The 24,539-nt window shown below is 44.4% G+C and overlaps 1 long non-coding RNA gene across 3 annotated transcripts in view; it reads left to right on the top strand.

Moving 5' to 3' along the window:
* The window catches only part of LOC131398868 (uncharacterized), an 86,926-nt gene that overhangs the window by 29,522 nt on the left and 32,865 nt on the right, over positions 1-24,539 (top strand). For all 3 annotated transcript variants that reach the window (XR_009217014.1, XR_009217015.1, XR_009217016.1), the window contains exons 2-3: positions 3,691-3,828; positions 5,597-6,716. This is a non-coding gene — a long non-coding RNA (uncharacterized LOC131398868). The remainder of the gene's footprint in view (positions 1-3,690; positions 3,829-5,596; positions 6,717-24,539) is intronic.

Consider the following 24,539-nt stretch of genomic DNA (forward strand, 5'->3'; position numbering starts at 1 on the left):
AAGGCCCCATGCTTGGGGCTTCAAGTTCCGCAGTTGCAACCTTGTAGTTCTTAACCATTTCTCTTTTAATTTGTTTTCATGAGTAACATCTGATGGAACAATGGAGCACACCCCAGGGGCTTGGAGCCTCAGCCCCCATGTGTTCCTGCCTCCTGCTGCCTCACTGGGATGGTCTCTCAGCTGCTTGCTCCCCACATGCTGGCACCCCAGAACCCATGACCTCCTCTACCCTCTCTCTGGGAGCAAATGGGTCTAGTCAGCAAGGAAAACTCACATCCCTCCGTGAGTCACCCTCAACCCTCTTCAGGAGCCTCGGTGTAGGTGCAGTAAGAGTGGGTGCAGTGCAATCCCGATGGTGTCTCAGGGCAGGGTGAGGGACAATGCCTGGGCACTAGGTGGGTGACTCAGCAGGGACATCTTGCCCACCCCTCATCTAGGTACCAAGTGTATCATGGCACAGAGGTTAGAGGAGGTTGGAGGTTGAAATTGGGGGGGCGCCTGTCTGCCATGGGTGGGTTGGTGGGCTGTGAGAAGGGGAGGTCGACTTCCCCGACTCCACCCAGGGCCTTGCATTTTTCCCTTGCCTCAGGCCCTACAAATCATGCAGCCGACCCTCGTTAGAATCTATGTTTCCATTTTCCCATCCTCAGCTCAGAGTCCACGGTCCTCGTGTGACGTGGCCAAATGGCTCTGAGCATCTGGTGAACATGCTTGGATCTCTGGGGGACAAGAAGGCAGTGTCCTTCTTGAGGGGGGAGAGGCAATCACATCATTCGGCGCTGGGGTAGACAGCTGGTGAGGGGCGTCTAAGGGACAGAGAGCCAGCGCCTCCCAAGCTTTAATGTAAATGGCAATCGACTGAGATGTTGTGAAAGTGCAGATTCTGATTCCGGAGGTCTGGGCAGGGCCTGAGATTCTGCATTTCCAACATGCTCTTGCTTCATGGACCACATTTTGAGTAGTGAAGTTCTAGAAGGCTTAACTTAGCAACAGCATGGCCTCCAGACCAATGAGCCTGGAGCCGGTGAGCCCCTGTAGGAGCTCTTATGACAGGCAGAGAGAACGACTGCTTGGAACTGAGCCAGGAGCCCACACTATGATGACCTACCAGGACCCTGTGTCCCCGGACTCTTCAGCTGATAATGTGGGGATGCTTACTCAATGTGGTCATCAGCAGAGTAAATAAAAACTCGCCCATAAATAACCTCACTCAATCCTCACACCCTTGTCAGGCAAGTATAAAAAGGCTGTTTTATAGATGAAGGAATGGACGCATAGAGGATGGGGGGGGCGCTCTCCAAGTTGCAACTGTCAAGTTGCAACTGTCAAGTGGCAGATCTGAACTCAGATCTGACTAAGGCCCTTCCCTCTCTGCCAGCATCACTAAATTTACTTTTGGAGACTGGCTTAGCTGTGGCTGGAAGCTGGTCCCCGCTGCCGGTCATGTGCCCCCCCGATCCTGCTGAAGCCTGGAGTGTGAGGTGTTGGGCCTGTGCCCTGGGCACCCTGGCCACCCTCTTCTGCACCCCTCGTCAGCAGTCACCTCTGCCTTCAGCCACTCGATATTGATCTCCCCATTCTCGATCTGCTGCCGTAGCTGCTTGGCCACTGTCTTCTCATCTCCACGATCTGCAGCAGGTGCAGGTACTTCTGCATCAGTGCTTAGTGCTCCCTGGCCAGGGTCTGGGAGCTGTGGACAGACAGACGTGGTAAGACACTGCCTTCTTGTCCCCCAGAGATCCAAGCAGAAGTGGGGCTCCCCCACTGACTGCTATTAGAAGATCCTGACTCCCAGACATGGTGCACAGGGACTTGACCTGGCTGCTGTGCTGTTATTGACTGCTCTGGCTCCTTCTCCAACTCCTGTCTCACACTCTGACCTCTGGTTCCTCTAACTGATCCTGTTCTCTCCCCTCCCCCTCCAATCCACCCCCCCGGGCCTTTGTACAGGCTCGCTTTCTTGTTAGGGGTAATGCATCCGGTAACTTTAACTTAGAGTCAATGCTCAAATGGAACAACAAAGCCTGGATGACAGCACAACTGTTTAGTACATCGTTCACTGAATATTTTGAACTCACTGTTGAGACCTACCGCCCAGAGAAAGAGATTCCTTTCAAAATACTACTGCTCACTGGTAAGTGCTATGGTTGCCATGGAGAGACTGATGCTGGTGTATGTCCCCCTCCACACACACACAGAAGTTAGCAAAAGTCTTATGACTCACATAATAGACGTCTCTGAGGAGAGCAGGGCCAAAATCACAAGCAGCTCTGAAATGGCTTGAGGGAGCAAGGAAAGAAACCAGGCCTGGGTTTTTATCGTGGTTGGAGGTTTTAAAGAAAAAATATTCAATGACACTTGTCAAAAATGGTAAGGCATATTTTATTCAGAACCACTGCAATATGTAGAGACCACTGTGATGGGATTCACAGCTGGGGAGAAATGAGATTGGGCTCGACTTTGAATGCAGCATGGGCAAGTGAGCATTCACGGCCAGGCAGCATGGTAGGGGTCAGGAGATGGAAAATTACTAAGAGAAAAAACAAGTGTTGGGGTTTATAGCTAACCTGACCTAACAGGATTATTACCGAAGCCAGGCCAGAGTTATCAGACACCACCTGAGGGATGGTGGGGGACGTGGAGGAGCCCAAGCAGATCTCGAGGGTGATCAGATCTACGGGTGTGGGTTCTGCTTAAACTGACTTAGCAAGGTTCTTACTAAAACTGGATTTTACAAGGAAGTGCACAGACAAACCTAGGAAAAGGTTCAGGATCCTGACTAAAGTTTGGTCAAAGCAAGAAATCTTTGCCAGGGTTGAGACCAGGGCGAGAGTTCTGCACACATACAGGGGCTTGTGTGGTTGGATCCGAAGCCAATGCCAGAGAAGGGAGACTCTGGACTTGCTCTTCAGCTTGTCCAGGTGTGGACATGAGGGGAAGAGGGAGAGGAGAGGCGTAAGCTGTCAGCACACATCAAAAAGTGCGGAGTCTGACTGCTCATTACAAGGACAAACATGCAAAGAAAAGCATGCATTCGCAATGGCTTGTTTTTATATAAAGAAACACTAACAGAAGCTCAAGAACGATCAGAACTGTGCACTGGGGGTGGCTGGAGTAAGTGCTGCCATCTTGCTGTCCTGTAGGCCACGGGGACCAGTTCCACATCCCATAGAGTATTGCCCAGAGCTCTACCCTCGTGGTGGTCCCACTCAGGGGTGGTGAGGAGGGGGACGGAGCCTGGCGGTGCAACAGCCTGAGGCCTGAGATGGTGTTCGCTGTGCGGCCACGATCTGTTCCCATTGGCCAGGCAACGAGGAGAAACCACCGTCTCCTTCCACAGGTAACTGGCCGCCACTGCCCAGTCAGCCCCCCATGAGGTCCAGCCTGAGGTGGGCAGCACTTTGTACTCGGGGCCTGTCCAGCAGGTGAGTCAGCGCTGGGTGCTGTGTAGCTGTGGTCTGCGCCACCGTCTCTGCTCGGGGCACCTCGGGCCACCATGGCCACCCCACAGCCACCAGCGCCCACCTTATGGCCTCCACCACCCTCTCACCCCCACCCTACAGCCACCCTGCTCTCCACTGATTTGGGCTAGTGTCAACAATGTCAAGTAACAGGATAGTCAGGAAACGCTCTTCCTTAGGTCACTATCTTCTTGGATTTGCTGTGACTTTTCTGCTCTTTTGATGGCAGGGAGCCTGCCTTGATCTCTGCAATCATGAATGTGGCTGAGCAAATGCAGCTTGTACCTGCTGGATGGATACACCTCCCAGATGCTCTGTTGCTAGAAGGTTCCTGGCAGTGCAGGGAAAGGTGGCTCTGCAGGTGGAGGTGAGTGCTGGAGAGGTGTCTGACAGCATCCTGGGCAGAGCAGGTCAAGGCCCACTCCTCATGGGAAGGCTGACCCTGTGGACTTGGACTCAGACAGCATCCTGGGAGGAGCAGGGTTCAGCCCACTCCTCAAGGGGAGATTTACACTTGGGACTCTGCATCTGACAGCATCCTAGGTGGAGCAGGGCGAGGCCCACTCCTCACGGGGAGGCTGACCCTGCAGACTGGGCATCTGACAGCATCCTGGGGGAGCAGGGCACAGTCCACTCCTCATAGGGAGGCTGACCATGTGGACTTGGATTCTGCATCTGACAGCATCCTGGGTGGAGGAGGGCACGGCCCACTCCTCACCGGGAGGCTTACCTCGGGGACTCGGTGAAGGGGCTCCTCTCTACACATCGTCCTTGGGCTCCTACAGCAGGGTGAGGGGTTTGCTTTCCCCCTGGCCTGGCTCCCTTCATGAGGGCTTCTGGAATTCAGCTAGTTCAATGAATCCTTTCCTGTGGACTCCACACTGGAGGTCCCAGAACAGTGCGCTGAAGACATTCTACTTTGAAAACCTCCTGGCAGATCATTTTGTTTCATGTTGCAGGTTGTTATTGAATTTTGAAAGACCTGAATGCCACTTGTTGTCTGTAGTCTTATTGAAGGTTTACAGTGGTTTGTTCTAATTTGGAAGTTGTTACAATCTATCCAAAGAACTAGTAACATGAGCTTGTTTCAGAGGTCAGCCACCCTGCTTTCTTGACGGTTTCCTGCAGAGCCTGTGTCCCAAAAGTTTTGTTACTGTTTTTGAGAATGAGGCAAAGCCCTGCAGAGAAGGTGGCTCTTGGCATGTGTCATGGTCTAATGTGGTCTGGGGGCAAATGAGGTAGGGGTCCTTTGGTAAATAGTCACAAAGCATTGAGAAAGGTTAGAAAGTCATGTTGCTTGGAACTCCCTGAGGACCTAGTATCCACCTGGTCTGGTCCACAGTGGCCTCAGGGGGGTTAGATGACCTCAAGTGGAACAGAAAGCCCTCGGGACAGACCCCCCCCAACTCCCCACGTGCAGTTTGGTCTAAATAGAGATTTTACCTTAATGAGGAGAAGAGATTATGAAGTGTCTTGGTCAGTACCTTGCAGGGGCTGGTTGATTTGTACAGGAAGCAGCTTTCCTCCTTGTAGTGGGAGGACAGGAGTAATACAGATCCACAGCTCTTGGGGTTGACCTCCCCTTGGCGGTGGTCTCGCATCCTCAGCTGCTTGAGCAGAGCTGGGGCCAGGCGCCCTGCTGGGTGCCTGGGAGGCTCTGCTGGCCAACACCTGGCCTGGCTTTGAAATAGGGGGACCAACCCTCCCCGTTTTAGCACCCAAAGTCTTGTATCCTAGGGACAGCAGGAGGATTGGGCAGCCATGAGCTTCTAAGAACTATTTCTGAGGCTTCTTGAAGCCTTTCCTGTTGTCTTGATGCCATCCTGTGTTATCTGCCAGAACGTCTGTGTCCCTACAGGGCACTTACCACAGCCTGGGAGGAGGTCCTCACCTTCCTTCCTTCTCTGCCCTACAGACGGTCACCTCCTTAAGTTAGACAGTGGGTCTTTCATGTTTCTATTCCAGTAATAAGTTGCAAGCAGGTGTTCCTTAAATCTTTACTAAAGGTTTAAATGGGCAAAGTGGCTACAGGTGTGGGTGTTCCCAAAAACACTTGTTTTGCTTTTATAGCTGATTATTTTAGGGGGAAACATTTAATTCTTTCTTTCTAATTACTTTTTCATTTATCCTTGCAGGCTCCACATAATGGGCTCAAAACATCTGGTCCAGTGGTTAAAAGCTGTTCACAGGGGTGACTGGACCCCACTAAGCATTCTTTCGTCTGTAGTGAATATTTCACCAAAAACAGCTCTAGGAAAGGCTGGAGGATCAGTACTATGTGCTCAAGCCATGGCCACGCCCTCCATCTTCCACCTGACCGAGAAGTGGGGGCTGAAGGCCACGGCCGCTCCAGGAGAAAGGACACTAGGAAGGCCACCGGGGGCCTGAGGAACATGTGCGTGAAGCAGATGGGAAAGGAGTTTCAGGTTTATTGTGGTCCTTGAGGGAAAAGCTGAGGGCCCAGCCGTGGTCCCGCAAGTGGAAGTAACCCGCTCTGCAGGGTGAACACGCACCCAGTGCCGCCCAGGAAGCTGCCAGTCAGGATTGGGCGCAATCTCTGGAAGGAACTCCAGGAGACAGTGTGGCCTCCACAGCATTAGGCAGCCAAGGAGATGCAAACACGTCTGCTGTAGATGCTGGTGATGAGACCCCCTCTTCCCAGCCAGGGCCTGCTGGGTAAGAGTGGCATTTCCGTGGATGACTTTATCCCTCAGGATTGGGGCGTGTAGATTTATTGGCTGGCTTCCTTCTTACAGTTTCTTCTCAGAGCACACTCAAGAGAGGCCATCTGTCCCTTGAGAGGCTGTTGACCAAAAGAGGCTGAAGAAGGATGTGGAGCCCAGCTGCAGCGGGACCAGCCTGGGGCCTGATGAGAGCTTGGCCCAGAACCCCCAAGTTCATCATTCACAATGATGCCTCAGAAACCCTCCCAGAGCCCCTCCACCCTCCGACGGATGTCACCCTGAAGCCAGCCGCAGAAGCTGTGCGGGGCGAGCACAGCAACACCGGCCCCACGTCCCTCAGCTGAGTCATCCTGTCAGCACTGGGGGCCCAAGATCTCCTCGACTGCTGCACTCCTACTGCTTCTGCTCCAGGAGGAACAGGAGCACGGGTGCCGCCTGCGGGAGCAGGTGGAGAAGAACGGTGAGCTGAAGAGGGGCAGCCGCCGACAACCAGGTGCACAAGCTGCAGGAGGAGCTGGACGAGCTGAAGGGAGGGGCTCCCTGCCTTAGCAGCCTGCTGCCCCCCGCCGAGGTCAGTCCCGGTGCTCGGGGCTCCCCCACTGCCTGCTCATCATGAGGGGTTTCCTGCTCCGCAGCAGATGGCCCCTGAGCACTTCTGTGTGCAGCATGCCTGCTGCTGTCTTGGGAGAAGGCTCTGCTGGTAGCTGCCCCTTGTAGACAGGGAGCCCAGGTTGCAGAGCTCACCCCGCTCGCTCTAGGGTGCTCCAGAGGCAGCGGTAGTTGTCAGGGTTTAGCAGGTGGGGAAGGAGGCATTGCAGGTCTGCTGGGAAAGCCAGACCTATGCAATGAATGGTTCCTGGATGGTTGGTTTTCCACTTGAACAGGAGAAAATCAGCTTCTGTTGCATCCCTCAAACAAATGTAAATTCCAATGAGTTAGGATCTAAATGTGAAATAAAATCGACATAGCAACTATTAGAATAGTTACAGGAGACTCTTAAAGTCATGGGGGGGTTCTTTCCCTTCATGTTTTAATGAATATCCTTGAACTGAAGTCATTTTGAACATTTTAATAATTTCTTTAAAATTTGAAACATCTTTTTGAGTAGAATACATTCTCTTTTGTAAAAATTAAAACACTCCAGAAATATACAAGCTAACAAGTGGTAAAAACTCCTATTTCTCACATACCTCCCAACTTTTATTCCTTGTTGGTAGTAAAATTTGGTGTGTAATCTCCTAGACTATTTCCTGTGCTTTACATACATATTTCTCTACCTGTACAAATAGGTTGGAATATTGTTGGTGTGTTTATTGGCTACATTTCTGATTTTCCTGCTCTTTTACAGTTTAGTCCTTGTAAACATTGGTTTCTCGATATTCCTTATGTATTGAGGGTACCATCTTTTGCCTGTTATACACCCATGGAGAACATTTCCCTACCACATTGTTCATTTAATCTGGATCAGTGCTTGTCTTCCCAGATGTCAGTAACACTTCAGGAGGGAAACGGCTCTATATGACAGGCTGTTCAGGACCTCCCGGACCCCCAGGGCAACAACCATTAAGAAAACACAAAGCAAGAAACAAAACCCATCCTGCGTGTTTCCAGATGCATCCCGGGGGAAGGACAGCTCCAGTCGAGGACCGCTGATGTCCTGGTCAGAGTTATCCCCTATGTTCTCCTATCACGTTAAAGCTGTTTCTGTAGTTTCTTGTACCTGATGCCTTTGTCTGTTCCTCTTGGTCAGATTGCGCAAGGTTTCTCACTGTTACAGGTCTTTCCAGACAGTCAGCCCTTGACTCCATTGCTCAGGTCTACATTGTTGTTCCTGTCTTGTGAATCCTCACTTCATTCTGCTGATGTTGGTTTTATTGTGGTGTTGTTCTGGCTCCTGGAGGGAAGTGCTCAGCTTCTTCGTGTACAGTTGATATTCCCTGATACCTGCAGTGGAGTCTGTGTCCCTTCTTCTGTTCCTTTGTCCCCATGCCATAGATTTATCTCATGCTCCTCTCATTGCTATTCATTTCTAAAGAGGTTGTCCTGTCTGTCTGGATTCCCTCTTTAACCTGAGAGATTTAGAAGGGTTTGGATAGATTTTCAAGTGGATAGGTTAGGGGAGGGGAGCCAATATTTTGTGATTATTTTTTACTTTTATTGTTTTAAGGTCCGGTAATATGGTCACATAGATTTCTGCTTTTTGGACTCTTTAGAGATTTCACTGTGGCTTAGCACACAGTCCATTGTGGTGACTGTTTCATTGTGGTTTGAGAAGAATGTTTCCTCTCCACTAGTTGCTTATGTTGTTGTCCCTTGGGCTGAGTCTAGATCTAGCTTTTTTGTGTTCATCATCAGATCTGTTTCCTAACTTACTGTATCACTTGACTTGTGGATTTCTAAGAGAGGTAAGGTAGGTTTCCCTGTGATTCTTGAGGTGCCTGTGTCTTATTGTTTGTCCAGTTTTGCTTTATGTTTCAAGACCATATTGTTAGGTGTATAAGTGTTCCTGACAGTTATCAACACAGAGAACCCCTTTTTGTCCCATTTAAAGTCTTATTTCTTTATCTCCTTATTTTCAACCATATTATATACCTTTATTTTATAACTATATTTTAACTCAACTCGAGAGCCTTCATCTTTTTATAGAGCAATTTGATCCATTTACAATTGTGATTATCAATAAATTGGAAGTTGAGTCTACCATTTAATTTAATTTTTAATTTGTTAGGCTTTCTCATGATTTTTCTATTCTTCTAGTGGGTGTCTTTCAGCTTTTAGGAACAACGATTTCTGCCTCTCTTTCTGTAAATGCTTAGAATCGATCAGTTCCTGTGTTCTACACTCCCAACTCATCACCTTCCACTCCCTAGCTCGAGACTGTCTGATCTTACTTAGTTCTATGTTCTTATTTTCCCCATCAAGCAACGATGGTTATATGCAAGTAGACGTTTTATTGGTTACTTTGTTCACTACTATTTATTGTTGCCAAATTTTTCCTCCTTTTTGGAAATATTTGATGCTACTTTGGAACTCATATGACAGTAAAATTTTGAAAGGAATCGAATCTGAAATACTTCTTAGGTGCTGACACTGGGGAGCCAGCACCTATCCTCTTAAAGTTGCATCAGTGTGTCTGCAGAGTCAGGATGAGGTCAGAGATGTTTAAAACCATGGAATTGAATGAGGTCTCCTGGAGACACTGCAGCTGTAGAAGGGATGAGGGCCCAGCCTAGGAGCAGGCAGTGTTTACAGAGGTGCAGCTGAAGAGGGTCCAGGAAAGGAGACTGAAACGGTGGAGCATGGAGTCGCAGGAGCCACGAGGGGAAAAGGGTATTGCAGAAAGGAGGGGTGCTCTGCTGGGTGGGATACAGCTCTGATCAGAATGGAGAAAAGATGGCTGGACTTGGCCACATGGGATCACTGGTGACCTCAGTCTCCTTGAGAGGGTGGGAATGAAGCTAGGTCTCGAGTGGGTGAAGGGGGGCCATGGGAGGGCAGTAGGGATGGGACACTTTACTTAAGAGGTTTAGCCATGAAGGGGAGTCAGGAAAGTGGACAATAGCCAAAAAGGAGCATGCGTCCAAGGGAGAGTTTTGTTTGTAAGGTGGAGATGAGCTAACAGTTGCTGCAGGTAGGACTGGATGGAGAGGAGGAGCCTGAGGGTCAGGGAGGAGCATGCTGGGCCCTGAGGAGATGCAGGGCTGGGCTTCACCGCCAGGGGAGGTGCAGAGAACAAGAGGACAGATGTGCTGGTGGAAAGGGCACCCTGTGCCTCTCTTCCTGTGTTCCTGGAGTGTGATGTGGGCAGTGGCTGGGAGTGGAGGGGCGATGCAGGAGGTGTTAGGTGAGCGGCAGGGAGAGGAGGGGGAGAGGGAGAGGGCGCTCTGGCTTGGTTTCCATGGCCCACCAGGAGCTCCCCACTGGGGTCCCCTGTCACCAGCTGCTGTCTCTCTTTGATGTCTTCCTCAAAATGTCAGCTCTCTTGATGGTTCTCAGGGCTATTATGAATTTGTTCAACAATCAAGGAATCTTTGGGTCATTTTTTAGGGATTTTATGTCAAGGGGGCTCTACATGTGTTTATTCAGTCTATCATCTTTACCCAATACCTTTGTTTTTGGACCGATTCTGTACAACAGAACAGCCGAGCCAGTGGCCTGCAAGTTCCAGGGTTTGAGAGGTTTGCCCTCCAGAAAGCCGGTGATGATTGGGCTTCTCACAGGACGTGGTACACTGTCCCTGAGCCCGCTCTAACTGTGAGTGTCACAACGTTGTAAATCTTCTGGCAGTTCTGTCAGGGCCCATCGTTGGCATTTCTGTGACCAGCGAGGGCGAACATTTTTCCGTGTTCATTATCTGTCATTTCCCTGACTGTGCTGTCCCCTGCCTTGCTCACTGAGCTCTGAACCTTCCTGGTGGAACCAGGACGTTCACTCTCTATCCAGTGTGATTGCACATTCCCTCAGTGTACCCCTTAAGTACTTGCTTCAAAAATATGTTTTCTTCACATTCTTTGATTCTTTGTACATATAATCTAGATTTAACCTGGAGCTTTAAAAATGTTTTATTGTGGAAAACCTTTAACATACACAAATTAAACCGAAAAGTGTGATAGCCCCCCATGTCCCTATTATCCAGCTTCAACACATTAATATTCTGATATTCTTGTTTCCTCCATATTTCTACCCACTCCCTACCTTCCATTGATTAATTTTTAATTAATAGATTGTTTTTAGGAAAGTTTTAGATGGACAGAGAAATTCAGCAGACAGTGCAAAGCGTTTCTCCCTCCTCCCCTACAGTTTCCCCTACTGTTAACATCTTGCATGACCACCTGTGTTAGTGCAGTTCATTCCTTACAAGTGAGGAGCTGATGCTGCTACAGTGTTCGTAACCAAGTCAGTGGTTTACATTAGGGTTCACTGTCTCACTGTCACGTACTTGGATTTTGACAAATGCATAATCTCATGTATCCACCATGACAGAGCCTACAGAAGAATTGGATTGTCCTAAATTCCCTGTGCTCTGCCTCTTCATCCCTTGCCTTCCAACTCCTGGCAACACTGATCTTTATACTGTTTCTATGGTTTTGCCTTGTCTAGAATGTCGTGTGATTGGAATATATGAAAACTATGGAACAGAGTATATAACCTTCTCCAGTTGGGTTCTTTCACTTAACAATATGTATTTAAAAGTCCACTATGTCTTTTTGTGCCTTGATAGCTAATTTCTTTTTTTTTTCTTTTTGTATATTGAGTTAAAATATACATAACAAAAAGCGTGACATCTTAACCATTTTTAAGTGTATACTTCTGTGGCGTTAAATACATTTACGCTGTTGCACAGTCATCGCCACCATTCATCCCCATTACTCTTATAAATCTGAAACTCTATACCTATTAAAGGGTAAGTCTCCCTTCTCCCCTCCCCCAGCCCTTGGCAGCCACCATTCCACTTTCCATCTCTGTGATTTTGACTAATCTCAGTTCCTTGTGTTAGTGGAATCATACAGTATTTTTCTTTTTGTGACTGGCTTATTTCTGTTAGCATAATGTCCCCAAGGTTAATACACATGTAGCATATTGCAGAATTTGCTTCCTTTGTAATGCTGAATAATATTCTGTTGTATGGATATACTACATTTTGTGTACCCATTCATGTGTCAGTGGACACTGGGGTTGTTTCCACGTTTTAGCTATTGTGAATAATACTGCTATAAACATGGGTGTACAAATATCTCTTCAAGGCTCTGCTTTCAGATCTTTTGGGTGTATATCCAGAAGTGGAATTGCTGGATCATGTGATAATTCTATGTTCAATTTTTTGAGGAACATTCATACTGTTTTCCATAGCGGCTGCACCATTTTACATTCCTATCAACAGTGTACACGGATTCCCATTTCACCGCATCCTGTCCAACACATGTTGTTTTCTGTCTTTCCTGTAGCACTCATCTTAGTGGGTGTGAGGTGGTGTCTCATTGTGGTTTTGATTTGCATTTCCCTAATGATTAGTGGTGTTGAGCGTCTTTTCATGTGCTTATACGCCATTCATAAGTCTTTGGAGAACTGTCTCTTCAAGTCCTTTGCCCATATTTGAATTGGCTTGTTTTTTAGTTGTTCAGTTTTAAAACATCTCTGTATATTCCGGATACCAATCTCTTGTCAGAAATATGATTTGCAAATATTTTCTCCCACTCTGTGGGTTGCCTTTTTACTCTATGCACAGTGCCTCTTGATGTACCAACTTATAAAATTTTCGTGGAGTCCAATTTGTCTGTTGTTTTTCTTTCGTTACCTGTGCCTTTGGTGTCATATCCAAGAAATCATTTGCAAGTCCGGTGTCATAAAGATTTTGTCCTGTTTTCTTCTAAGAGTTTTCTTATTTTAGGTCTTACATTTATATCCTTGAGTTAATTTTTGTATATGCTGTTGGATGAGGGTCCAAGTTCATTCTTTTGCATGCAGATATCCAGTTTTCCCAGTACCATTTGTTGACAAGAAACCTTTCTCCATTGCACTATCTTGGCACCCTTGTCAAAAATCACTTGACCATATATGTGAGGGTTTGTTTCTGGGCTAGCTATTCTATGCCATTGGTCTCTATGTCTGCCTTTATGCCAATACCATACTGTTGATTACTGCGGCTTTGTAGTAAGTTTTGAAATCAGGAAGTGTGAGTCCTCCAGTTTTGTTCTTCTTTTTCAGGATTGTTTTGGCTATTCTGAGTCCCTTGAGATTCCATGTGAATTTTAGGACGGGTTTTTCTATTTCTGCAAAAAACATCATTAGGATTTGGATAGGGATTACATTGAATCAGTAGACTGCTTTGGGTAATATTGACACTTTAACAATACTAAACCTTCCAATCCATGAATATGGGATATCTGTCCATTTATGTATGTCTTCTTTAATTTCTTTCTGAAATGTTTCGTAGTTTTTATGGTGCAAGCCTTTCACCTCCTTGGTTAAGTTAATTCCTAAGCATGTTATTCTTTCTGATATAAATGAATTGTTTTTGTAATTTCCTTTTCAGAGAGCTCCCGGTTCATGTATAGAAATGCAACTGATTTTTGTGTATTGACTTTGTATCCTGCTACTTTCCTGAATTCTCTGTTAGATCAAATGGCTTTTTGTGGAGTCTTTCCAATTTTCTACATATGAGATGATATCATCCTCAAACGGAGATCGTTTTACTTCTTTCTTTCCAATTTGGATGACTTTTATTTATTTATTTTTATTGCCTCATGGTTCTGGCTTGAACTTCAGTACTGTGTTGAATAGAAGTGGTGAAAGTGGGCATCCTTGCCTTGTTCCTGATCTTAGTGCTTTCAGGAAAAGCTTTCAGTCTTCCATCACTGAGTTTTGTGTTTGCTGTGTGCTTTTCCTCCTATTCCTTGTTTCTCGAGTGTTTTATCATGAAAGGGTGTTGAATTTTGTCAACAGGTTTTTGTCCATCAATCGTGATGGTCCTGTTTTTTCCCCTTCATTTTCTTGATGTTGCATATTACATTGATCGATTTTTGTGTGTTAATCTACCCTTGTATATCAGGAATAAATTTCACTTGGTGGTAGTGTATAATTCTTTTAATACGCTGTTGAATTCAATTTGTTAGTATTTTGTTGAGGATTTTTGTATCTATGTTCATCAGGGGTAATTGTCTGTAATTTTATTTTCTTTTAGTGTCCTTGTCTAGTGTTGGTATCAGGGTAATTCTGGCGTCGTAAAATGAGTTTGGAAGTATTCTCTCTTTTTCAATATTTGACAGAGTGTAAGAAGGCTTCTTTTTAAAACTTCTTTATATGTATGGTAGAATTCACCATTGCAGTCATATGGTCCTGGGTTTTAATTTGTTGAGAGATTTTTTTTTTATATTTCTTGAAATATTAGTGACATATAACACATGTAAGTTTTAGGTGTTCAAGATGATGATTTGTGAAAGAATTACCACAATACAGTGAGTTAGCACCTCCATTCCCTCACATAATTAACTTGTTTTTTCTAGCGATCACTTTTAACATCTACTCTCTTAACAACTTTCAAGTCTATAATATATTATTGTTAATTATGGTCACCATGTTGTACATTAGATCCCCAAAGCTTATTCATTTTACAGCTAGAAATTTGTGCACTTTGACTTACCTCTCCCCGTTTCCCCCACGCCCAAGGTCCTGGCAAACACCATTCTAGCCTCTATTCCTTTGAGTTGGGCTTTTTTAGATTTCACATATGGGTGAGAATATATAATATTTGTCTTTGTCTGTCTGACTTATATCACTTAGCGTAATGACACAAGTTCCATCTGTGTTGTTACAAAATGCAGGATTTCATTCTCTTGCATGGCTAAATAATATTCCATTATATATTTCATGTATATATACATATGTCTGACATTTTCTTTATCTATTTATCCATTGATGGACACATGGCTTGTGTCCACGTCCTCAGTTTGTGATTAATGCTGAAATGAACATAGGGGTGCAGATATCTCTTCAGAATAGTGACTTCATTTCCTTTGCATATACAAGCAGAAGGGGAATTGCTCATTTATATAGTATTTCTATTTTTATTTTTTTGAGAAAATTCCAAATTTTTTCCATAGTGACTGTAGGAATTTACATTCATACCAACAGTGCACAGTGTTCTCTTTTCTACACAGCCTCGTCAACACTTGTTGTCTGTTGTCTCTTTGAAAATAACCATTCTAGCAGATGTGAGGTGATATCTCATTGTAGTTTTGATTTTATTTCCCTGATGATGAGTGATTACGAGCATCTTCTCATGTACCTGTTAACCATTTTTATGTCTTCTTTGGAAAAGTATCTATTCAGGTCCTTTGACCATTTTCATATTGTTTTGTTGGTTTCTTTGCTGTTGAGTTGTAAGAGTTTCTTATATACTGTGGATATTAACCCCTTAATTTGCCAATTATTTTATTTGCTGTGCAGAAGATTTTTAGATTGATGTCATCCCACTTGTTCAGTTTTACATTTGTTGTTTGCACTTTTGATGTTATATCCAAGAAAATCATTGTCAAGATGAGTTTCTTGGGGCTGTTTTCTCTATATTTTCTTCTAGTTGTTTTATATTTAGTGTCTTGCATTTAAGTCTTTAATTCAATTTGGGATTACTTTTATTTATTTATTTATTTATTTATTTTTCCCCCAAAGCCCCAGTAGATAGTTGTGTCATAGCTGCACAGAGAAATCCTTCTAGTTTCTGTATGTGGGACACAGCCTCAGCATGGCCAGAGAAGCGGTGCGTCAGTGCAGGCCAAGGATCCGAACCCGGGATGCCAGCAGTGGAGCTCATGCACTTAACCGCTAAGCCACGGGGCCGGCCCTGGGATTACTTTTAGAGTGTTGTAAAATAGGGGTCCAATTTCAGTTTTCTGCATGTGGTTATCCAGTTTTCCCAACACCATTTATTGTAGAAACTATCTGTTCCCCATGCAGTCTTCTTAGCTGACTCATCAACTTTTAGCAAAGTGTATGTGTGTGGTTTTATTTCTGGGCCTTTGATTCTGTTCTAATGGTCTATGTGTCTCTTTTTACACCTGTATCATTACCGTTTTTATTACTATAGATTTGTAATAAAATTTGAAATCAGGAATGTGATGCCTTCAGCTTTTTCTTTCTCAGGGTTGTTTTGGTTATTGGAGGTCTTTTGTGGATCCATATGAATATTAGGATTGTTTGTCCCATTTCTGTGAAAAATGTCATGGGAATTTTACTAGGAATTGCATTGAATCTTGAGATGGCATTGGGTAGCATGGACATTTTAACAATATTAATTCTTCTGATCCATGAACATAAGATATCTTTTCATTTCTCTGTGTCTTTGATTTCTTTCATCAATGTCTTATAGTTGTCAGTGTCTAGATCTTTCACCTTCTTGGTTAAATTTATTTATGAGTATTTTACTGTTTTTGATGCTATTGTAAATAGGATTTTTTTCTTTATATCTTTTTTAGATAGTTCATTGTGAGTGTACAGAAAGGCAACAGATTTCTACATGTTGATTTTGTCTCCTGCAGCTTGAGTGAATTCGTTTATTAGTCCTAAAAGTTTGGGGGGGAGTCCTTACGTATTTCTCTATATAAAATCATATCATCTGCAAACAGAGACCACTTTGATTCTTCATTTCCAATTTAGATGTATTTTATTTCTTTTTGTTGCCAAATGTCTCTGGGTGAGACTTGCAGCAGTATGTTGAAGAGTGGTGTTGAGACTGGGCACCCTTGTCTTGTTCTTTGTCTTAGCAAGAAAGCTTTCAACCTTTCACTGTTCAATATGATGTTAGCTGTGGGTTTTGTCATGTAAACCTTTTATTATGTTCAGGTATGTTCTTTCTGTAACCCTTTATTAAGAATTTTTATCATGAATGGCTGTTGAATTTTGTCAAACTGCTTTTTCTGCATCGATTGAGATTATTTTGTGATTTTTATCTTTCATTCTGTTAATGTGGTGTATCACTTTCATTGATTTGCATCATGTTGAACTTGATCATGTTGTTTGATCCTTTTTTTGAGTTCAGATAGTTTTGTTATAATGTGTCTTGGAGAAGAAAATTTTAGTTTGAAATTTTAGGTTGACAGATTGGCTTCAAGACCTTGGATGTGTAAATCTCTCTCCAGATTTGGGAAGGTGTCAGCTGCTATTTTGTTTAAGTAAACACTCTTTTCCTTTATCCCTGTCTTCTCCTCTGGTACTTTAATAATGCTTATCTATTTCTTTTCATGGTATCCCATAATTCACACTGCCTTTCCCCATTCCTATCCATTCCCATTTTTCTTTTTGCTTCTTTGACTGGATGATTACAAATGACACATCTGCTTGTTCACTAATTATTTCTTGTTATAGTTGAATCTGATCTAGAAGCTCTCTATTGAATTCTTCAGTTCAGACATTGTTCTTCAACTCTAGGATTTCTGTTTGTTTTTCCTTAATGATTTCTGTTTCTATAGTGAATTTCTCACTTGTTCATGCACTGTTTCCTTATTTCATTTAGTAGTCTATCTATGTTTCCTTAGAGTTTTATGAATTTCTCAAAGAGGGTTGTTCTGAAGCCTTTGTCACATAGTTCCTATATCTCCATTGCTTGGTCAGTCATTGGAGTTTTATTCTTTTTCTTTGGGGGTGTGATGGGTTTTTGATTATTCATGATCCTTGTGGCCTTCCATTGGTGTCTGCAAATTTGAGGAAGTAGGCACCTCTTCCACACTTTACAGACTGGCTTTAGCAAACCAAAGCCTTCTCAGTCATCCCATCTAGGGGTCCTGTGTAGGCCATCTGGTAGTATCCAGGTGCAGGCTTGCTGCTGGAGTCCTTGGGCATCCTGGTACTGGGGTGAGTGGAAAGCTTGGGTCTATGGTATTGTGTCTGGCCCTGGGCACAGCTGGGACCCTGAGTTCATAAGTAGCCCCACTGGAGCCTGGTTTGGCAGGTCCTCATTGAGAGCCTGCAGCCACAGGAGTCATCCAGGGCCATGAGAGTTCGCCAGTGCTGGGATGAGCTGAGAGCCTTGGTTCATGGGAGACTGCAAGGAGCCTGGCACCACGAGAGACAGCTTGTGCTGTGGTAGGCCAGATGTCTGGATTCCTGGGAGCCTGCTGGGATCCTGGGGCCACAGGAGCTGCCTGAGGCTGCAGAAGCCAGCAGGCACTGGGTCAAGATGGAAGCCTGGGTTCATGGGAACCTGCCGGTGCCTGGTGCCATGGGAGCTGCCTGGGGCCGCCTGAGTCAGCAAGCACCTGGGTAAACTGGGGGCCTGATTTTGTGGGAGCCTGCCAGGGGCCTGGTTCCTTGAGAGCTGTCTATGGCTCCTGGAACTGGCAGGTGGTGTGGTGAGCCATGGGCCTGAGTTCCCCAGCAGCTCTTGGGGAGCCTGGTGCCATGGAATCTACCTGGGGTTGCTGGAGCCAGCAAGTGCTGGAGTGACTTGGGGTCTTGGGGGTGTGGGAGCCTACTGGGTGCCCTGGTACAAAAGCTGCCTGTGACTGAGTGTTGCCTGTGGCTGCCTGGAGTACGCAGGACCTTGGGTGAGCCAGCGTCTGGATTCACCAGAGCCCACAAGGAACCTGGTGCCAAGGACACCACTTGTGGTCACAAGAGCCACCTTGGGCTGTTTAAGATGGCAGCCCCTAGGCTGAGATGGGGCCCTGGGTTCCCAGGAGTCTGGTGGGAGCCTGGTGTCAGGGATGCTGCTTGAGGCCCCCAGAGCTGGCATGCTCCAGGGTGAGCCAGGGGCCTGGATTTGCAGAAGCCTGCAGGGAGCCAGCTAGGTCCACGGGAGTCAGCCTGGCGCTGGGGCAGGCTGGCTAAGGTCAGGCAGAGTGGAGAAGTCCCTTCTCGTTGGGAAGTGTTTGATTACTGATTCAATCTGCTTATTTCTTACTGATCTGTTCAAGATTTCTATTTCTTCATGATTCAGCTTTCATAGGTTGTTTCTAGGAATTTATCTATTTTGTCTAGGTTACCCAATTTATGAGTGTACACTAGTTCAGAATAGTCTCTTCTGATCTTTTTCTTTCTGAAGCATCAGTTGTAATGCCTCCTTTTTCATTTCTGATTTAGTTTGAGTCATCTTTCTTTGTTTTCCTAGATATTTTATCTAAGGGTTTCTCAATTTTATTTTTTCCAAAACTCTACTTTTACTTTTATTGATCTTCCGTACTGTCTTTCAATTTTTTTCCACTCTCCTCTTGGTGACTTCCGTCCTTCTGCTAACTTTGGGTTTCATTTTTTTCTTTTGTTAATGCTGTGTGTTGTAAGTCAGGTTGTTTCTTTGACATCTTTCTTCTCTTATAATGTACAAGTTTATCACTATAAACTGTCCTCTTACTACTACTTTTTCTGCATCCTAGAAGTTTTGGTGTGTTTATTGTTTCTTTCTTTCTTTCTTTCTTTTTTTTTTGCTGAGGAAGATTGGCCCTGTGCTCACATCTGCCAATCCTCTTTTATTTTATTTTATTTTTTTTTTTTGCTGAGGAAAACTGGCCCTGGGCTAACATCCGTGCCCATCTTCCTCCACTTTATATGGGACGCTGCCACAGCATAGCTTGCCAAGTGGTACGTCGGTGCACACCTGGGATCTGAGCCAGCGAACCACGGGCTGCCACAGTGGAGCACACACACTTAACCACTTGCGCCACCGGACCGGCCCCTATTGTTTCTTTTTGTATGTTTTGAGCTATTTTCTAATTTCCCTTTTGATTTTTTCTTTGATCTACCTTTTTTTTGTGTGAGGAAGATCAGCCCTGAGCTAACATCCATGCCAATCCTCCTCTTTTTGCTGAGGAAGACCGGCCCAGAGCTATCATCCTTGCCCATCTTCCTCCACTTTATGTGAGATGCCACTACAACATGGCCTGACAAGCATGCATCGGTGCGTGCCCAGGATCCGAACCCGGGCCACCAGCAGCGGAATACATGCACATAACCGCTACAGCACCTGTCAGCCCCCGATCTACTTTTAAGTTTAAGAGTTTTTGTTGAACTTCCATGTATTATGAATGTTCCAGTTTTCCTTCTGTTATTGACTTCTGGTTTCATGCCACTGTGTTTAGAAAAGTTACCTGGTATTATTTCAGTCTTCTTAATCTTGTTAAGACTTGTTTTGTGACCTAACATGTGATCTGTTCTGGAAAATAGTCTGTGTGTCCATGAGAAGAGTGTGCATTTTGTTGCTGTCCAGTAAAATGTTCTGTGTGTGTCTGATAGCTCCATTTAGTATTTAATGTTTTCATGTCTGCTATTTCCTGTTTTCTGTCTGGATATTCTATCCATTGTTAAAAGTGGGTCTTTGATGTCTCCTACTATTTGCAACTTATATAAGTGAGAAGGCTCTTATTTTGAGAATATATAAAGATCTCTTAGAACTCAATTATAAAAGACAAGTCAATGAAACGGGGTAAGCAACTGGAATAGGAAATACATAGATGTCCAATAAGCACAAGATAGTTGCTCAGTATCATTAATTATTAGGAAAATGCAAATTCAAAGCACAATGTGATACTATTTCATGCTCAAAATGAAGGCTATATTCAACATAATGGAAAATAACAAGTGTTGGTAAAGATGTGGAGAAAGGGAAACCCACATACATTACTGGTGGGAAAGTCAAATGATGCAGCCACTGCAGAAAACAACTTGGCATTTTCTAAAATCTTAAACCTAGAATTACCATTGACCTGGAGAGGCCCATGGTAGATATGTCCAAAAGAGCAAACTTGCCCATAGACATTCAAAGCAACAGTGTTCACAATGGTCCAAAAGTGGAACAAACCCAAATTTCTATCCAGTTATCACTGCATAAACCAAATGTGGCCTATTCATAATATAGGATATTATAAGCCATAAAAATGAATTAAGTAATGCTACATACTAGGCCATGGGTGAACCTTGAAACATGTGTGCTCACTGAAGCCATCCACAAAGGCAATAGATAACATGATGCCATTTGAATGAACTGTCCATAATAGGGAAATCCATAGGTGGAGAAAACAGATGAGTTGTTTCCATGGGTTTGGGTTAGCAGAAAATAGAGTGTGAATGAGTATGGGTTTGTTTGGGGGTGTTGAAAATGTTCTGGAATTAAATAGTGGTGATAGCCACACGACATAATCATTGTGCTAAAAGCCACAGAAATGTATACTTTGAAATGCTTAAAACGGTGTATTCTACGTTAAACAGATTTTCCACATAAAAATTTTGAATTTTTAAAGTTAATCAGGGTATTGGTTAATTTTAAGTTGGTTAGTATATTTAATAAGTGTAATTAATGGAGTTATTAGGAGTATGGCAGGTTGTAGCCAAGAGAGTGAACATGCGACGAGGGCTATAGTAAGAAATCCTATGATTATACAAGCAACAATCTAAAATCCAGTCCATTTCCATTGTCCACAACATGGAGAGACCAGCCATGAAAATAGGTCAGTGATCTCGGGGGCCTTTGGTATCTATTCAAAGATTTGGGTAATATTATGCAATATTTTAACCTCTTGGGCAATTTGGTGGAGGTAGGTTTGAACTTCTCTGTTGATGTACACTCAGAAAGTGGTTCTAGGAAAGGCACCAACCCCTCCTTCCTTGGCCAGTATAGACAGTCTAGGGGCAGGCCATTTTCTAAAACCATTTAGGAGAGACTCATGAGACTGTTGTTCAAGGGCTAGGATATGTTCTTATGGAGTTGTTGTCCATGTTGTGTTAAGGTTGTTGATACCTCTTAGTTGCCTCAGTTTCCTGATTTTGTGTGGGTAGGGCCACCACACCTGTGCCCAGTCCAGTCAGTCAATCCTAGTAGAACTGAACACCCAGTGCTATAGGACTGACATTGTTTCTATGGGTTGATGGTAGCTAGTCAGAGCAGGAAACTCAAAGGACATGCGACCTGAGAGAAGCAGGCTGAGAGAGAGACAATAATGCATTACACAATATAGCCTGGAGAAAGCTGTTCACGGGGTTGGGGAAGAGAGAAGCTCACTGGATGAGAGCCTTGTGATATCAGCCCACAGTAAAACCCAAAAGTGGATGCTCCTGGTGTGAAATATTCCTTAGGTGTCTTGAGGTAAAACCAGTAATTTGCACCCATTCACTGGTTACCTGTGCTATATGATTTCAGAGGTTATGGTTAAAGTGTTTGTGGGCCAAGAGCTGTCTGGGCCTGGGCACAAAATCACCAAGGTGGCCTCAAAGTCTGCCCCAAAATGACCCCTCAAGGAGCAGTTGGGGCAGAAAGTGCGGGGATAATTTTGAAGGAAGCCTGGGGCAAAGATGTTGTTGTTCGATGGAGTTGGCTACTAGTGAGTGTCTCCGCAGGGTAAGCCCTTCATCTGGGGTACAGTAGGTGATTGGAGGCCAAGTGACAGACCCTGTGACTCCTGATTCCCAGTGCACGGGCAGCCCTCTCAGCCCACTGGACATAAATGGTGATGGTGTTTGTGAAGCATCTTGATGGCTGTATGGAAGGTATAGGGGACGTGTGGTGGGAGATGCCATGATATTGTCGGGAGGAGCTGTGTGTGAGATTACGGTGTTGAAGGGGAAGGATTGGAGGCAGGTGCAGTGGGTGTGTGACCAACAATGGTCAGTGAAAGGACAGCTGGGGTGTAACTGGGGAAATCAAGGACCAACAGAAGTCATGTGTTTAAAACAAGACACCAGGGCCTGCCCAGTGGCTTAGCGGTTAAGTGCGCATGCTCCGCTACTGGGGGCCCGGGTTCAGATCCTGGGTGCACACTGACTGGCACACCCAGTCCTTGCAAATTTCCCACATGCATTTTACATGCATTTTCTCTTCTGTTGATGGCCGATGAGTTCTAAGGAAATGGTGAAGGCACAGTGAGGAGGAATTGTGGGTTTCTGCATGACTACCTCTAGGAGTGCCGCCCCCTCAACCTGAACAACCACCCGGCACTGCTAGAAATGAAAGACATCCCATCACCATGGATTGGAAGACTCCTTATTGTGACGATGTCAACATTATCCAAAGAGATCAACAAATCCAGTGCAGTCCTTACCGAAATCCCAAGGACGTTTTGTGCTGAAATAGAAAAAAACCCATCCTAAAATTCTTATGGAATCTCAAGTAAGCCCAGATACCAAAAATAATCTTGAAAGAAGGTACTAAGTTGGAGGACTGATTCTTCCTGATTGAAAACTTACTACAAATCTACAGTATCAAAACTGCATTGTCATAGCATAAAGACAGACATATTGACCAATGGAAACAGAATTGAGAGCCCAGAAATTAACCCTCACTCATGTGATCAAACGATGTTTGACAAGGGTGCCAAGATTATTCAAACGGGAAAAGCCTTTTCAACAAGTTGTGCTGGAAAATGTGGATATCTACATGAAAAAGAATCAACTTGGACCCTTACCTAACACCATATACAAAGCTTAATTCCCAATAGATCAAAGACCTAAATGTAAGAGCTAAAACTATAATACTCTTAGAAGAAAACATAAGACAAAACTTTACAAGATTGGATTTGGTAATGATTTCAAGGATATGACCCCCAAGGAGCAGCCAATAAAATAAGAAAATACACATGCTGGACTTCATGGATATTAAAAAGTTTTGTATCTCAAAAGACATTATCAACAGTAAAAGCACAACTCACAGGATGGGCGACCATATTTGCAAACCATGTGTCTGACAAGGGCTTAATATCCAGAATAGATAGAGAACTCCTAACCTCAACAACAAAAATCAAACAACCCAAATCAAATTTGAACAAAGTACATGAGTAGACGTTTCCTCAAAGAAGATCTGCAAATAACCAATAAGCATATGAAAAGACGCTCATCATCACTAATCATTAGGGAAATGCAAATCAGAAACACAGTGAGAGACCACCTCACATTCATCGATCAAAAAAAAAAAAAAAAAGATGGCATCCAAAAAAAAAAAAAAGAAGAAGAAGAAGAAAAAGAATAGAACCAGTGTTGGTCAAGATGTGGAGAAGTTGGAACCCTTGTGCACTGTCTTGGGAAGATAAAATATATAGTTGCTGTAGAAATCAGTATAGCAATTCCTAAAAAAAAATTAAAAATATAATTATATAGGACCCAGCAATTTCAATTCTGGGTATATACGCCCCCAAAGAGTTGAAAGCATATTCTTCAAAACATATTTCAACACCCATATTCATAGCATCAGTATTCATAATAGGTAAAACATAGAAGCCACCCAAGTATCATAACCGAGGAAGGGCTCACTGCCCAATGCACCCCTTAAGCCAACCATGAGATACCGCTCTTGTAGAAGGGAAAAAGCTTTATTACGTGGTTGGCCAGCAGGGAGACAGGAGCCAAAGGTTAAATCCTTCTCCCCAATGGGCAGTTGAAAGGGCTTTTTAAGGGCAAAGGAGTGGGTGCGGGAGGTTGGGGGCAGTCCTACGCATTTTGCGCAAGTAGATTTTCATGTTCTGTCATACATCCCACGTTCAAAAGGCAGTGTCCTTAACATGATTGGCAGCTGAGTTCTTGGTCCCCTACGTCATCCTCCAGTCACTTGACTCAAACAGCAGTGATGGTTTGAGTCTTGCCAGCCGTCTTGTGGTCTCACTGGTTCAAACCAGTTGAAACTTGCTCAAGGAGGAAAAACGGAGTTTCTGAAAAACAACTCATGGCCCAAGACTAGATCCTTAGTAAATATATGGAACGTGGCTTAAGAAAGTAGTCTCCAGGGGACCGTTGATAAAAGTCTGGTTGGGGCCCCATTTTATTTTGGGCTTGGTTTTGGGCCCGGCTAGGCTATCTGTCCAGGGATGTATGGATATGCAAAATGTGGTATATGCATAAAATGGCATATTATTCATCCTTAACAAAGGAAGGAAAGTCTAAGATATGGCACACCATGGATGAACCTTCAGGATATTACTCTAAATGA

This window comes from Diceros bicornis, chromosome 36 (assembly GCF_020826845.1).
Source record: "Diceros bicornis minor isolate mBicDic1 chromosome 36, mDicBic1.mat.cur, whole genome shotgun sequence".
Lineage (NCBI taxonomy): Eukaryota > Metazoa > Chordata > Mammalia > Perissodactyla > Rhinocerotidae > Diceros > Diceros bicornis.